The 12629-nt window shown below is 35.5% G+C and overlaps 1 protein-coding gene across 2 annotated transcripts in view; it reads left to right on the top strand.

Annotated features, from left to right (window-relative positions):
- Window positions 1–12629, top strand: part of ATP8B (ATPase phospholipid transporting 8B) — a 634707-nt gene that overhangs the window by 153762 nt on the left and 468316 nt on the right. Inside the window, exon 2 of one of the 2 annotated variants that reach the window (XM_069823802.1) lies at window positions 843–956. The exons of the other annotated variant lie outside the window; for it this stretch is intronic. The gene's annotated coding sequence lies outside the window, so the exon portion shown is untranslated. The remainder of the gene's footprint in view (window positions 1–842; window positions 957–12629) is intronic. 2 annotated transcript variants of the gene reach the window in all.

The raw sequence follows: 12629 nt of genomic DNA on the forward strand, positions 1-12629 counted from the left end.
CCGGAAGCCCGGGCTAAGAATGTCTATGAATACGGCCCTTTATGTTCACCTTGTTATTCACGTAATCGATCGCAGAACCAATCGTACTAGCTCACGTCCCCGGCCTATGTACCATGCTGCAGTCAACATTTGTAATCGGTCACAAACACTATAAGTCTAGTTATAACTATTCAATAAATGAGTTCTCTTTAAAAGAACTGGAGATCATCAGTGAAAGAGATTGGGTATGAAAAACTACTCTGGAACTGTATCTATAATCTTGCGCACACCATCTGCATATCGGTTCTTCTCAATATCTTTCGGAATACATTTTTCTGTTGCAGTAGAAGGTAGTTTATATTGGCGTACCAAGTTCTTATAGGTTGAGGTGCCTATACTTTAGAGAAAAAAATATCTCCATAATATTTAATTAGTCATAATATATTAAATTAGGTTAGAAAAGTAAGATTTTCTCTCTTTATTTTTTTTGTCTAATAATCTCATATTAGCTATTGCACAACTGAAAGTCAAAATAAAACGTTAGTACTAGATGTGCCCACTTTGGAACCATTTTGTTTTTCTTAGAGAAAATATAAATTTTCTCTATTTATAAACGTTCTCGCAATACTCGTACTGTATATGCACGATTATAAAACAGTCAATTTCAATAGCTTGTACTTCATACTATTCGTAATCCTAAACGTAGCTGTAAACATTTTACGAATAGGTTTGACATCAGTGTTGTGCTGCACAGACGGAGCAATATTATCAGTTTTAAGTATACCATCAGTAGACAATAATTTTGCTAGAGCACATGTTTTAGATTCATTTATTGATACTAACACTTACTAATTTCCTTCCAGATGTTCGGGAATCACAACTTCACAACATGGAAGTGTTTGGTCTAAAGACTACGGTTCTGTGAATGTTAATAAGATACTTAATATCGACGTTCCGCAGAAGTCCCTGCGGTAACAGTGAGTGTTTAGCTCTTAATATATTCTAATTTACAGTAATTTGTTTGATTTAGAATGTATAGTTTTACAAATTAATTACCGTTGTATTGAGTTCCCGTTATAATTGTATTGCGTTTAAGCAGTTTGTTCAAGAAGGAAGAACTTTAAAGAGCGTGTTTATAAGTACAATACACCGGCTGTACAATTAAAGTAGTTACATTAAGCTTCTTGTGAGCGAAGAGCGAGGAGTTAATGGAAGTATTGATCTCTCGTGATAAGGAGTACATAAATACATTATTCATAACACACCGTTTAAAACCATAGAGAAAAATGAGTTAAACATTAATGGTGAGCACATAGGCGCCGATTTTCGAAATTCGTGGGACATTCTCATGTTTGCACCTCGGATTTTTGAGCTCGATTAGGATAGGTTGCAACAATTTATGTAAAAATCCCTAAATATATACAACACGAGAAACCCTCAAGCGATGATATTACCTAAAACTAGGTGTATTAAAGAACGTATGTTTCAGCCTGCGTTAAACGAGTTTAGTAAAATATGCGTCAAGTTGTTCGTTTAAATAGCGTCTGTGTAAAATATGTAACTATGTAACACAGTTCATATTGTATCTTTCGTTTCATTGTATAGACATACGAATACTGTCGACTTATGTAATATAAAATTTTAATGTTACTGGTCAGAATGGTCAGTGGTGTGCAAGGGATTCAATGGGACGGAAATATCACGAATTTTTTTTGTAGAAATTCCCTGTATTGTAGTCTATTTTTTTGATCGTGCTCTCTTTGTACATCTGACCTTACGAGTTTAACTATTATATTTTTCATTGTGACTTGCATAACAGAAAAAGAAATGAAATTTCACTATATATTAAACATTTTAATGCTTTCATGTTGGTTCATTTATTAAAATGTTCAAGAAAATAACACCTTCTTACTGTCTACTTATTCATGTCTGTGTGATGCAAATCAGTTACCATTGAACAATTCTTCGCTACACCGGCGTGGCTCAGTCGGTTAAGGCGCTTGCCTGCCGGTCTGAAGTTGCGCTCGGGAGCGGGTTCGATTCCCGCTTGGGCTGATTAGCTGGTTGGGTTTTTGTGAGGTTTTCCCCAACTGTAAGGTGAATGCCAGGTAACCTATTGCGAAACCTCGGTCTCATCTCGCCAAATACCATTTCACTATCACCAATCTCAGCGACGCTAAATAGCCTAGTAGTTGATACAGGTCGTTAAATAACCAACTAAAAACAGTTTTTTGCGCAATTTGATATTTGTTGTTTCGAAATAGTTCATTTATAACATCGAACTTACAAGGAAACATTCTGATGGGAGCAGATAAAAAAGTTAAATTTGGTTCTACCACCATGTTAATGTCAAAAGAAGTGCTTATACAAATTTTGGCTACTCGACCGCAATTACGAAGCTGTCCAGAAAGTGATTTTCCCTGGGACAGTTTACAGAAAAAAAAGCACAATTGCATGGAAATATTTATTGAAACAGATACAGTAATTGTTGTGCTATTTGTAAACATATCTCCCACTGGAACTAAAACTTTTGACATACCATGGGAACAATTTTTGTACACCTTTGTCGTAGAAGTCCGTCGCCTGGGATTGGAACCAGCGTTTGACAGCCGTCTGCACCTCTCTGTTGATCCCATGATATGACAAATGTCTCAATTCCGGTGGGAAATATGTTGAAAAATAGCTCAACAATTGCTGTGTCTGTTCCAATAAATTTTTCCAATGAAATTATGTTTTCTTTCTGTTAACGACCGTTAGGGAACTTATTTTTTTACACCCCTTGTAATTGCGGTCCAGTGGTCAAAATTTGTATAAGCACTTCTCTTGACATTATTGACCTGGTGAAAGAAAAAACATTAACTTTTTTATCTGCTCCTATGAGAATGTTTGCTTGTTAGATTAAAACCGATCAGTTACTTCACATAAATGTTATAAAATTATTGTAATGAGTAACTTTAGAGTTAAATAGATGATTGTCATGAGAAGTGATCCAGACGTAGTGGCACACTTCATCGATCCATACTCGTTTAAGTTACAGTAAATTTCTATATTCAATCATTTGGAAGTGGCAGATTTCTCTGAATTTTAAATGTCGCACAAATTCATCCAACTTGAATCATTGTCATATACCAGTAATTAGAATTTTTTTAGAAGATGTGTAGTCTGATGTTTGCTGGTAACTAATATAGGAATTGGCGATCTTCATCTTAAAAATAGCGAAGAAAGGTATCCTGCTCGCTGGGATCGTTACATATGGCTAGATTAAGATTTGTTTGAATATATTTCGAGCGACAAAAAGCTGGAGGGAGGAAAGTTAACAAAATGATTATTATGAACATAGCCTATAGGTGCGGACAATAACTAGAGAAAGGCAAAATATGAAATTTCATATTCTAAACCATGGATGTCCAAACGCCTATAGAACCTGGAGATATTGCACGTTAGGCATGCTCTGCTAAAGTCAATAACTTTCCATATAAAATAGAAAAACCGACCTTAAAGAATATGCGCTGCAGGTTGCTTACGCCAGGGGTTACCTCTTACGAGTTACAATTTGGACATCTATGTTCTAAATCATTTCTGCTAGCGGTATAGGAACAAGGATATTCACGATTCACTATGTGGAGAATGCAGTTATCTCCAAAAAAGTTGTCATATTTCATCATATTTTGGCAAAATTGTCATATTTCGTAAAAAAATCTTAATATTTTTTCATATTTTGCACGACTTTTTTTACCTCCGTTAAACATTTCTGCAGGGTGTTAAAAAGTATTCAATATTTTAGGAGGTGATAGTATGCATCAAAACAAGAAAAAAAAGTCTAATAAACATGGGTCCTACAACACATACTTTCTGAGATCTAAACACTTGTTTATAGGAGGTGCTCAGTGTGACGTCCATTTATGGCAATGCATTTTTCTGTCCTACAATACAGCAGACTATCAGATTATTATGCCGTAGTTGAAGGAATACTGATACGTCGCAAGGAATACTGAAAACAAAAGTTTCGTTTCAGATATGAGCGGGGTTCAGCAGAGATGGTATGGTGTTGCGAGTTTTCATAATCAGCATTTCTGGGCTGATAAAAATCCCCATGCAGTTGAAGAAATAAGGCATCAGCACCGATTCTCAATCAACATATGGGCAGGGGTTCTTGGCGATAGATTAAGGGCCATACATGCTACCACAGAGATTAACTGGGGCTTGTTATCAGGACTTTCTTATTAACGTATTGCCTACCTTGCTGGAGTATGTGCCATGTCAGCAAAGACTACAGATGTGGTCCATGTATGATGGTACACCAGCAAATTTTCTCCGCAATGTGCGTAAACACCGGACGCTGACGTTTCAGGACCGCTGGATTGATCGGGGAGGCCGCACACCTTGGCCTGTTCGTTCCCCAAACCTAAATCCCCTAGACTTTTGGTTATAAAGAACAACCAGTTCAATTTCAAAGAGTGCGTGATTCCTTATGCCGAAGGGCAGAGGAATGTATTGCCATGAATGGACGTCATATTGAGCACCTCCTACGAACAAGTGTTCAGATCTCAGAAAGTAAGTGTTTAGGACCCATGTTTATTAGTCATTATTTTCTTGTTTTGATGCATACTAGCACCTCTTAAAACAGTGATGATCAACTCGCGTATGAACGGGCACGGGCAGTGCTTGGCTGTTGCGTGCTTACTGTACCGGGCAAAGGACCGGTTTGTGACGTTGCGTTGTCGTGAGCAGAGGCGGTTCTTGCCATCCATTTAAACAAGAGATGTGAGAAGCAGAAAACACTTCAAAACGTAGGCCACACTGAAGAAATACAATTTACAGATGCATGATACAACTCACAGTAACGAATATGACAGATACGAAGAGAAGAGCGTGTAGCATTAATTCAACAATTGAAGGAAAATGAGCTAGAAGTTGTTTAAGATCACAGTGTTAGTAAATCGGCTGTGCGACTCAGTTATAAAATTTCGCTTGTAATAGTATGGTATTATAAACCTTTTAAAGATTGAAAATTTGAAGAATGTTTAATTACAACTGAAGAACTTTTCTCAAGTGTAGGAGTTTTTATCTATCAGTTTGTCTCTTTCCACCGTGATGCATCCCATCCGAGGTCTAGCCGAGGACGTTCAGATGCAACTAGTAATTATTTGTCGGTCTGTCATTTGTTGTTCTTTGGCAGTAGATGAAAATACTTATGTAAGCGATAATCTCCAACTGGTGATTTTTGTAAGAGGCGTTATTGAAAACCTTCAGATTAAGGAGAGCTCTTATATATTGTTCTCATAAAGGATAGGCCTACTGCTACTGGTTCCGATATTTTCATGTAGAGGTTGTAGAAATTATTTTGGACTTCCTTGGAATAAACTTATATCCTTGGCAACCAATGGTGCTCCTTCCATAGTTGGAAGTAAAACGGGTGTAATAAGGAATTAAGGGACGAAGTGAAAAGCGTTCATGTATCCCATGAAGTTATTTCTATTCACTGCATTATACACCAACAGAATTCATGTGCAAAACAAATCAAAATGGTGTTATAGAAGTAGCAAAGTTGGAAAAACCACCAACATAATTATATCGAAAAGTCTCGCTCATTGTAAATTCAAGTCTTTCTTGATGAATGCAATAGCGAGTATGGCGATCTGTCATATTATAGTAAAGTACGGTGACTAAGTCGTGGCAAATTATTGAATAGGTTCTTTGAACTGAGGGAGGAAACATCATCGTTCACGGAGAAAGAAGAAAAGTCTGTATCATAAGTGAAAAATGAAAAAAAAAAAAAAGAAAAAAAATGGATTTGTGAACTTGCTTTCTTAATGGAATTATCTGAATGCTTTAAATTGTTTTCTACAAGGTAACAACAAGATTATTACACAGTTATATGATAGAGTGAAGGCGTTTAATATGAAACCACCTCTAATTATGGAACGTTAGCTTAACTAAAAGGATAAGCTACAGCACATTTTTCAAAATTAACAACGATATAGGCATACTAGTTTCTTAAGACTTTGGATTTCGAAGAATATATTCACACATCATGACGATCTGCGCCAGGAATTTGATTCGAGATTTAAAGACTAGGAAAATTTTCAATTTGATTTTCGATTAATTATTATTTGTAATTAGAGCTTATTGATTTACTTTACGATAGTGAACTGAAGGACAAATATCAAAACAAAAGAAGTTATCTGACTTTTATATGAACTTTACATGTCTTAGATTTCCCCGATTGTACAGACATCCATTTCCGGATTCACATATCTGTGCGAACAGCAATTTTTTTCCTATGATGAAGATAAATAAGCCATGTCATGGAAGCCAAGTATCGGATCACAACTTAAAATATGCTGTCACATTATGCACTATACAAACAATAGTTCCAAACGTTGAGAAATTGCTGAGGGATAAGAGAATTAAACAAATCCCGTGCTAATGCCAGTGTTGAGTGGACTGAATGGAGTTAAATTTCTGCATTGCTATTCCTAGGGTTTTTATGTGTTTCGTTCAACATTTTCCTTAACAGAAGCAGTTTACACATTTACAGTAATTGTCATGTATTACCCGAATAATTGACATGAAATGTGTATTACATATCTAAAAGTAATTATAAATTTATTAACTTCTAACTTTGTTGAAAATAGGCTACAATGTTTTTTTTTTCCAAATTGCTTAAGATAGTTTATTTAGTTATTTCTATTCAGCCCGTATCTTTTATTATCAGAAAACAATCATAAACCTATGCAGTAAATTCATATTGTGGTCCCGCCGCTGAACGTCTTACCTGCCCTGTTACGACTTTCCGCGGGCGAGCGGGCAAGGTTTGTTGACGACACAGTGCTCTGAGTTGGGGACCAGTGTCCTAAAATATTGGATACTTTTTTTAACACTCTGTATAACTGTCACCGACCCGGAATTCGCAGATATTGTCAAAAGACAACAGAAATGTTTTCCAGGAAACACTTTAAATACTCAAGCTACGCATTCCATCAACAATTCGGGACACCCAAGGGTAAGAGAAATATCCAGATTCCCCTTTACAGTTACTGAACTTGTAGGGTCAATGAATTCGAGAAGCCAAAACAAAATAAGCGGTTCCTATTCCACCTTTTCTCATTCTTTCGAATCCAATGAACGTATTCCAGTGTTGTCATGTCCACCTACTTTTTAATGTTTTAAACAGGTTGCAACATAAACTTTGTTTGTTTGTTTTTTTTTTACTTCTCTTCAGTGTAAAAAATCGAGTTACCTAGGTCTTCCATTCAGGTAAGGATTTGATGATGCTGAAATATTGTTTAGTTATGATGACGTATTGTATTTTATTTGGTAGTATATTAAGTATAGACAGAACTATCATATTAATCTCTAAGGGTGCTATTCATAGACATTTCGCAGCACGCGCTACGAGAGTACTAAGCTAGCCCCGGCTATCCACAGGTTACTAGTACAGAATTCAAATCATATTCTATCGCTAACACTGGTTAATGAATACCAAAAACGCTGATAATTCACCGAAAGCCCGCGCTAAAAATGTCTATGAATACGACCCTAAGCGCTTATTTTGTAAATGATGATGTATACCTGCTCCAAATGGTTTTGGGACGATATTTAGCATAACATATAAACTGTGTGGTTATGTTAGTAGTTCATGACTTTGGAATGTTGTATGTTGGTTTTTTGATGAAGAGAATTCAAGTTTTGTTAGACTTATTTTGACAGCATTATAAAATAAAATGGAGGCAAATCTAGCTTGGTGCCATCAGAGGATCACTTGTCGTTTTAAAATGTCACCTGTACTTTGTGTACTGACAAGGAGGAACTTTTGTTTGAACGTTTAATCTGTTCGTTTGCTATGTTTATTTTATTTCATTATATTTCCTGATATTAATTTCACTTTTTTTGTTCGTTTTAGATGTTCCTCTTGTGTGATCTTTCGTGTTCTCTTTTTTAAATTTAATTTTTTGTTTTCGCTCTGTGTGTTAGTTATGCTTTGTCCGATGAGGCAGTCCCATAGTTGGGAAAGCTGAAAGAGTGTGTTTCTAAATAAATACAAATACATAAAAAATTAGTAAAATAACAGAATTCAATAGTGACATTGACTCATCTCAGTTGCCACGTAAACGATCATACAATAATTTCTTCATTTTATTTTATCTGCATTTAATTTTTGTCAGTTTCACCCAGCGTAGAAGCATTCATAAGCTTCCTATGATTTGTTTCCACAAGTTTTCAAAATTGAAAACGTGTAATCCATAGTTTAATGTGTTTGGCAGAATGACTTGGACTCTTTTCATTGGTGCGCAATATTCTCTGTCCTTATCGAGCGATTCGCTCGAGTTCTCCAAATAGTATGAGGTCTGTCATCAAGTATCCCATAAATGATTTAACATTTGGAAGGGTGCAGGTCAGTTATGGTTTAGTTCAAAGTAAGATAGTCTTTTCATCGTTGACTAGGACATTAAAACATTAATCTTTTAGTGAATCATGAATTGATATTTCTTGACCTTTTCTCGAAATTAGGTAGTATAAAATTAATTACTTCATTTTGTATCGAGAAGCCTTTTGTGACGTCCACACCTGTGGAGTAACGGCTAGCGCGTCTGGCCGCGAAACCAGGTAGCCCGGGTTCGATTCCCGGTCGGGGCAAGTTACCTGGTTAAGGTTTTTCCGGGGTTTTCCCTCAACCCAATATGAGCAAATGCTGGGCAACTTTCGATGCTGGGCCCCGGACTCATTTCACCGGCATTATCACCTTCATATCATTCAGACGCTAAATAACCAGAGATGTTCATAAAGTATCATAAAATAACCTACTAACCTTTTGTGCTGCAGTTGACTTTGTAGGAAGTATCGTTTATTTTCTCTGCATCACGTTTACGGCTATGTCTGTGACGGATTTGTCGTTGTATCTGCTGTATATTATGCAAAATATAAACTATTTATTATCAAATTAAATGTTAGCGAAACATATAAATTCGTTACAATCTTCTCAAGTATCATGTTAGAATTATTGCAAGAATTGAATGTATTTCATGTCATCTTTCTTAAGTGAACCCAATTGTTAAAAAACAAATGGTTTCGAAGCTTTGTAGGTATGTATGTATGTATGTATTTATTTTAGTTGGTTATTTAACGACGCTGTATCAACTACTAGGTTATTTAGCGTCGATGAGATTGGTGATAGCGAGATGATATTTGGCGAGATGAGGCCGAGGATTCGCCATAGATTACCTTGCATTCACATTACGGTTGGGGAAAACCTCGGAAAAAACCCAACCAGGTAATCAGCCCAAGCGGGGATCGAACCCGCGCCCGAACGCAACTTCAGACCGGCAGGCAAGCGCCTTAACCGACTGAGCCACGCCGGTGGCTACTGTATGTATGTATGTATGTATGTATGTATGTATGTATGTATGTATGTATGTATGTATGTATGTCCTTCAAAGAAGCTCTGAAATCCTAATACGCAATTCCTATTCTGGAAAAAAAAATGTATTTTTTTTTGGAAGTAGGTCCTATTTTAGACTTAGATTCTAAAATTTTCGTAGTATATATGATAATGTGAATTTAATTTTAATACTTTACTATTTATACCGGCACTGAAGTATACAACCTTAGCATCCGAGGTCTAGGTGATTATGTTATTTTATTTTTAAGCAATAAATTCGAATAATTTCGGTGAGATTATATTAAACTTCCATTATAAACATTAGGTTCCTTTGTAAATTATGCTACGTGTACTAATTATAAACAAGAGCAAAAAGTATGACTTCACCCGTCGGTACCGAATTTCAATACTTTAGGCGAGTTAATATTGAAATTATATATTCAATATGTAACCCTACATTTTAGTAAAATAATTTTTAAGAAAGTGTCCCTAGTAACTGACTGCGTGCCTGGAAGAACGTTGTATGTAACAAATTGTGTAAAGAGTATATGTTGCAATTTTTGTCTATAAGGTTTTTTTCCTTCCATCCAAATAGTGCTATGTAGTAGTGCTCGCATTCTGTAACCAATGCCTATTTCTGGCAATAAAAATGGCACATTTGTCATTTGTGAAACGTCTTCTTTTTGTTTACTGAATTGGTTAATTGCTATATACAACGTTCTAGGTATGTATTCAGTTATTGAAATAATAGTATTACATAGCAGTTACAATCGAAAAATAACTTTGCTTTACTGTTGAAGTTTTTGTGCGTTTAGTAATGTATGAAGACAGTACACATGTACACAATTTTTAGATAGTGGATTTGAGCAATTTTGTTCAGTAACTATTTATAATTATCATGTTCACATTGTTATATTATGAAGTGTTTATACACATTACGAAAATAATCGAAATACGTTAATCTTTTGCCAAAACGTCTATTCGTTTTAAATATAGATATCTATTTTAATTATGGGGAAATTAAAAGTATCAGTGCTATATTCAAATGGAAATATCCGTAGATTTGTATTCGAAATATCGCTGAGAGACAAGAAAATGTTTTTTTCCATTTCGAGTGCTCATTTCTCTAGGTTTAATGTCATAACATCGTCGTAAATTATTTTATGTTTACAGCTACACTTGCGATAAATAATCTCTACTTTCGTTTCGTCTTTCGTAGTAGTCACATCTAGCACTCCTTTTCCACAATCACGCTTCATCTTAGTACAGTCTTCATTATACAGTATATACAGAAATATTTCAAGTTATGTCCTTTTGACTTCCAGTCGTCCGCCTCAACGAATGAGCAATTGCGGGTTATAAAGCTGGCTGACTGGTGACAAGGACATTGAAACTGCCAGTAAATATAATGGGTTATGGGTCATGGTAGCCCATGCATCAATCTTCGTAGGAAGGTTGCTCAATAGGCTCAATAAAAGAAGTTATGCTCTTGACTTGCAGTTGTTTATTCTGCAGTACTAGACTACTGAGCAAAGATTTCGTCACACTAAGCTATAAGAAAAACATCAACTTTAAGGCACAATCGTGACCTCGTACCAGACTGTGAAGAGCTATTTTTTTCTCTTAAAACATTAAAATGCATTGCACAAATGAGAGTACTTACTTTATTTTCCTCTGAATCAGAGTTAAGAATTTCCTCATTCCGTTGTAAAGAAAAAGTGTATCGTTATCTAAAACTATGACAAAATAAAAATATAATATTTATTTTGATTCATTTCGATTTGATATTATGATCACTTTTAAAAGAAAACGCATGGGGTTTGAGTAAAATGTCAAATACAGTACCACAGGCTCGATTCATTTTCCCTCACGTTTTATCGTCTCTTGCCACAAAATGGAAATTGTAAGTAGAACTTCGCCTGAAAACCTATAGAATTTTAAATTGGATTTACAGAACGCTAAATATATGTACAGCCTGCGCAGTGGAACTTGAGAATGTAAACAGGCCGTAGCAGGCGTAGCCTGTTCTCTCGCCTTACGGACCATCCACACGGGTACGTAAAGAGCATGTGACCTTGCGTGACTTTGCATTCTCCAACAATCCATTCCGCAAACTTTACTATATACTACTCGTATTTTTAAGAGCGCTATTAACAGTATTGTTATCACCTAATATCGCGTGTCGACTATATATATCTAGAAGGATTTAATGTATACATACTAGTATATAATCATATTATTGTTTATACAAATTTACACCCTTACTCTAATAATAGCGTTCGCCAGTTTAAGAAACCATGGCCAATAGTCACTAGATTCGTTAGTTTATTTCCAGTAACCCAAATCATTGTCAGTTCAATTTTCGCTTTCTCTTACCCCGTATTCAGGTCAAGTAACTCGTCAGATATGACACTCCGACTACATGTCAGAGGTTTTGTTGGTTATTACAGGCGATCTTAGAGCTTCCTCATTGAGTGGCAATAATAGAGAATTCTTAGAATTGCGACGGAGAAACGGGTGTACCTCGAGAAGACTACCCACTTTTTTTTTAAATCACAAATCACCTACATTTTTAATTCGCATCTCCAGGTTGGAAACAACTAGTGTTCACGGTGTATTATGGTTGTTTTTTCCCCACAATAGTAGAACTCTGTAAAAATAATAAGAGTTTTCAAATTGTTTCCAACTTTTGTCAGCAAGAAATCCTGCCTTTTTATGTTTACTGTTATCTGTGCATTTCGAAATGGCGGCTCAAGGTCAAGTAATGGAGTGCATTTGCCACGTGTGCTTACCCCAATTCTGGACCATTCTCTAAAGTCAAATGGGACAGCCGGAATTACCAGTGCTTCAGTTCACAATTTTCAGTTGAGTGACTCGTGCGTGGTTTGTACGTTTACTTGATCCGCCAGTTCGAAATGCGCAGATAATAGTAATAAAAATGTTAATGAAGATGGAACGGGACATACAAGGAAAATTATTATTGTAGCAATAGTTTATTATTTTTTACATACTTTTTAGCTATTTTCGTTTAAGATAGGCCTAGTTGGAATTTAAAGATATATTAATATTTTTATTTTATTTTATTTTAGGAGGTTATTTTACGACGATTTATCAACATCTCAGGCTATTTAGCGTCTGAAGGAGATGACGGCAGTCTTAGAAACTTACTACCCGAAAAAAAACAGTTAACTATGACAAGGATTATATATATATATATATATATATATATATATATATATATATATATACAGTGAATTCAGAGACCGTC

The sequence above is a fragment of the Periplaneta americana genome, chromosome 4, assembly GCF_040183065.1.
Source record: "Periplaneta americana isolate PAMFEO1 chromosome 4, P.americana_PAMFEO1_priV1, whole genome shotgun sequence".
NCBI lineage: Eukaryota > Metazoa > Arthropoda > Insecta > Blattodea > Blattidae > Periplaneta > Periplaneta americana.